Here is a 5,218-nt window from a genome sequence, read left to right on the forward strand (position 1 = left end):
TTGCCCAATACTTTGTTGCATCATATTATAAGTTTGGGTATCAATGGCTGCAGAGACAAACATATCAGCCAGCTACTATTAAAGTTGAGAATAACCCTAGCCAGGATGAGCAGTCTAGTCCAATGCAAGAGAAGAGGATAAGAGATACTATATCTTTGCCATGGTCAGAAGGACTTCGGCCTTGAAAGTCAACCATCTGACATTCTTCTCAAGATTCTGAAGACCAGGAATGCATAGAGGAGGAAGATGATAGAAATAAAGGGGAGGCTGGGGCTGAAGGAGAGGAAGATGAAGTTGAGGAAGAGGGTGAGGAGGGTAAAGAACAAGAAGGAAGGAGACAGTATGCTCTCTGAAATTGCACTGAGGCGAGGAGGTTTTCTCTTCTTGTGGATGAGATGGATCAGGGTCCTATTGGTTCATCATCATGAATGCATGTGGGAGATACAAAGTTTAGTCACCAATGGGTTTGTGGCGGACTTGACATGCATAACGCAACTGCATGGGGTTTGAAAGTTGCAGCATCTAGATGGGGACACCAAGGTGATACGTTTGGTTATGGAAGTGTAGGTGCACAACTTGCTGAGCCTAGTTCAAAAGGTGGAGTTGACATTCAACCCTTGCAGGTTGATGAAACAGTGAGTTTTGATGATATTGGAGGGCTTTCTGACCACATTCATGCATTGAAACAAATGGTTTTTTTCCCTCTTCTCTGTCTTGATTTCTTTGCAAATTATCACATCTGTCCTCCAAGGGGAGTCTTTTTGTGTGGTCCTCCGGAAACTAAAAAAACGTTGATTGCAAGGGCTTTAGCATGTGCAGCTTCCAAGGCAGGATAGAAAGTAAACTTTTACATGCGAAAGGGAGCTGATGTGCTCAGCAAGTGGGTTGGGGAAGCTGAGCGGCAACTGAAATTACTATTTGAAGAAGCACAAAGGAACCAACCATCCATAATATTTTTTGATGAAATAGATGGTCTTGCCCTAGTGAGGTCTAGTAAACAAGAACAAATTCACAATTCTATTGTATCTACGCTTCTTGCTCTAATGGATGGTCTAGACTCTAGAGGTCAAGTAGTGCTGATTGGAGCGATAAATAGGATTGATGCTATTGATGGAGCTCTTCGCCGGCCTGGTCAGTTTGATCGTGAATTTGTATTTTCCTTACCCGATTGTAAAGCACGAGCTGAGATATTAAAGATCCACACAAGAAAGTGGAAGAATCCTTTATCAGAGGAATTAAGAATGGAATTAGCAGCAGCTTGTATGGCGTATTGTGGTGTTGATTTAAAATCTTTGTGCACAGAAGCTGCAATTAATGCTTTCCGTAAGAAATATCCTCAAATATACACTAGTGATGATAAGTTTGTCATAGATTTGGATTCTGTGAAAGTAGAGAAACATGATTTCTTGGAAGCTATGTCTACTATTACTCCTGCTGCCCATAGAGGTGCAACAGTACAGTCAAGGCCATTGTCCCCAGTAATAGCTCCATGCGTACAAGGACATCTAAAAATAATCAGTGATTATATTTCTGACATCTTCTATGTAGTGGCCAACGGTGATAAAAAAGATTCGCTGAATGACAATTCTCACCATCTTGCCAAGTTACTTGGATTTCCTATGGTTCTTCCATTCCATTTATTTACAGACCAAGACTTCTACTTTGTGGGAAGGAGGGTGCTAGCTTGGTATGGTTAGAAATTGCTTTCATAGATGTTTACACATCTATAACATGAGTCTATTTTTTAAAACTTTTGAATTGGATGGATTCTAATCTAGCTACATTTCTGAATGATGCTATATTTCTACTTTTCTTGCCAGGATCACATTGGCCCTGTAGTTTTACACGAATTAGAGAGGTTCCCTGTGCATTGTCTTGGGCTTGCATCACTTTTGTTCGACCCAAGTGCACGGATGCCTGAGGAAGCACTAGTACACATTGTGGGAGAAGCAAGGAGGACTACTCCTTCTATCTTGTATCTGCCTCAACTTCAACTTTGGTGGGAGACGGTGTGTATATCATTACATTAGTACACTTATACTTTTAAAGCTCTACGCCTTTGGGATTTCCTATGATATATTTCAAATCTCTTTGTTTTTATTGCTAGAGCTTCCTAAAATGACTATATATCTGATTTTGTTTGTTTCACTGAGCTTCATAGGCCCATGATCAGCTAAGAGCTATTCTACTATCTATACTGAAAGAATTGCCATCAGACCTTCCTTTATTACTTCTTGCAACCTCCTCTGTACCCTTTGATGAATTGGATGGAGAAGCTGCATCCTTGTTTGGTCGTCGCTATATGTATGTATCAAGGACATCATTGTCTTAGTTTTTGTATTTTTTCTGCTTAGTTTGTTCAAGATTATGCTAAGGCATGTGAATCCTTTTCTGTATAGCATTGAGTACCAGGTACTTCGTTAGCTTCTGACTCTGTATAAATTGAATTTGTCATTGAATTGAGTGTACCTGAATTCGATGGTATCTGGTACAGCTTGAATGGATTACAAATTTTATTTTGGTTTAGTATAATAGAAGGTAAAATCCTGAATGGATTACATTCTTTTGCTTTATGTGCAGTTACCAAGTAGAAAAACCAAGCTCAGATGACAGGTGTAGATTCATCTCGCAACTGGTTGATGTTGTTCTTACTATCCCTGATCAACAAGTAGTAATTACTCCTAAAAAGAATGTTTCTAATCCTGAACTTCCAAAGGTACCAAAAGCAGCAAGAGGACCAAGTGAAACTGAGCTACGTGCCAAGGTAGAAGTAGAAGAGCATGCTATTTGACGACTCCGAATGTGTTTTTGGGATGTCTGCAGCAGGTTTTGTAGTGATGCATCAATCATTATTTGATTCATTTGTTGAGGATGTGTTTACCAAGTGAAAATTAATTTTGAGTGCTTATATGTATCCACATACAATGTCCAGACTTCTATATGAAAAACGGTTCAGTGTCTTCCATTACCCTGTCATGGATGAAGACGCTCCTCACTATTATGCAATAGTTCAAAATCCAATGGATATCACTACTTTACTGCAGCGAGTAGATAATCGACGTTACTTGACATGCTCAGCATTCCTACAAGATGTGGAACTAATTCCAGCCAATGCAAAAGTAAGCATGATTGGACATGCCTATGATCCTATCAGCTTTATGGGGTTGAACAAAAAATTTGTTTTCCATTCATTCCTGATAATAACTATCATTAGTTTTGCATAACAGGCATATAATGGTGATGACTACAATGGAGCTCGAATTGTCAGCAGAGCATATGCACTAAGGGATGCGGTATGGTTAAATATGCTAATAATAGAGACATACAATAATCGAAGTTCAAATGTTTTATGTCAAGTAATAAGCATTTATTGTTCACTTTGCTAATCCTTGTCTTACGCATAATCAGATTCTTGGAATGCTTTCCCAAATGGATCCTGCACTAGTTGCCTTTTGTGATAAAATTGCTGCTCAGGGTGGGCCAACTCGTTTGTCAGAGGATTCAACTACAAATTTTCATATTACAAGAGCAAGTGAATGCTTACGCAACGTTCAGCCTGATATGAATGTATCTAAAAGTTATGAGGTCTTGAAGCGCTCAAAGCAGAATAGTGATCCTGATCAAGGTGGAATTATGCTTTGCACCATGCCACTTGTAATCCTTTTTTATTTTTGATATTTAGAATTAGAAGCACAATTGTATTGAAATTCTCAGAATGTGTTTTTTCTACAGGTAAAGTTGTGGCTGGGGACTCTGATCCATTTGCTGAGGACAGATCACAACCCATGGAGATTGATACTCCTGGGCAGAATACTCTAAAAACAAAATGCCTTCATGGTAGTGTGACACATGAGGCATTTAAAGGTGTGCAGCAATGTGAGGCAAATAATCAAGAAGAAATAATGAATCAGCCGGAACGCAAATCCTCTTCCAAAGTGCCAATAAGCAATCACTTGGCAGAACAGATTGAATCAATAGAAGATAATTTTGTGAAATGTACCGAAGGTTATGGAATCTCAGAACTTGAAAGACTTTATGCTCTAATTTGTCGAAGGGTGATATCCTTAGCAGATGCGAACAAACCTACAATTATTAAATTCTTGAAGGACTTCTCATCTGATGAAAGCAATTTTCATAGATAGTTTTGCAACCGAATGTCCTATGAAGTGTTTTTGGGGCTCTAATTTGTCGAGGGGTGATATCATTGAAAGATGTGGACAAAACTATGATTTTTAAATTTTTGAAGGACTTCTCATCCGATGAAAGAAATTTTTAAAGAGAGTTTTGTAACGGAATGACCTATGAACTGCTATGTTACCAGAAACGCGACGGGAGAACTTCGTTTCGTGTTTTCCCCGTCGCGAACGGCGGTTTCCAAACTGCTGTCTCACAGTCAGAGAAATTCAAAGGAGTGAATTTTGCAATGAAGACCTTAATCCTGCTACAGGGGAAATAAGAGAAGATATCATTAATACTGTGATATATGCACAGAAAATCTTTTGTAATACATAGGTTTCAGTGAGAATATGCTCACTTTGTAAACATATTTCTTCATGATATTGTTCTCTTTCAGGTCGAATAAATTGATTTTTTGTTATTGTCTCCATGGATGAGTGTGCATTGCTTTCAAATTGATATGTCAAGGACATTGATATTGGTCTTCTTAGTCTTTCTGAGTTACATTTTCCATTTAATGTCTTCACTCAAGGAATGGATTAATCTGGTCTAAATGGAATATGGAGTAATGTATGTTCATCTTTGGATTTCTCGGAAGAATTGCAGAAAGTGTCTATTGGTGGGAGTGTTTCTATAATGTAATAATACAAAGGCGCCCCTTGGATGTGAATTTGTAGTGTCATGATGAGTCTCTGCATGGTTTGGTATTTGACTTTGTTGCCCGGTTGAAGCACTGATCTGAGTAGTTATTTGTTCAAAGGTCTAAGCATTCATTGGAATTCAAAGATGAATCATTTGAACACTTTGTTTTCAGTTATGTTCTTTGTTTTGTTAGCTTAGGATTTTTCATGTTCTTTGATTTAAGAAGTGAGATAGTCAAGAACACTGTCAGTTTGAGAAAATCTTGCATATTATTTTATATCTGCTTGTTGTTGCTGAATAATATATCATTTTTGATAAGGGATACCTTTAGGTCTAGCAGAGCCTAAAGAGCAAAAGGTGTCAACCTTTGGGTTGAGTTTTGTTCGTTGGCCAAACTAAC

General features: G+C 38.3%; 1 pseudogene; it reads left to right on the forward strand.

Moving 5' to 3' along the window:
* Nucleotides 1-482: 482 nt before the first annotated feature.
* On the forward strand, nt 483-2,791 carry LOC131054110 (ATPase family AAA domain-containing protein At1g05910-like; annotated as a pseudogene).
* Nucleotides 2,792-5,218: the final 2,427 nt, after the last annotated feature.

The sequence above is a fragment of the Cryptomeria japonica genome, chromosome 2 (assembly GCF_030272615.1).
Source record: "Cryptomeria japonica chromosome 2, Sugi_1.0, whole genome shotgun sequence".
Lineage (NCBI taxonomy): Eukaryota > Viridiplantae > Streptophyta > Pinopsida > Cupressales > Cupressaceae > Cryptomeria > Cryptomeria japonica.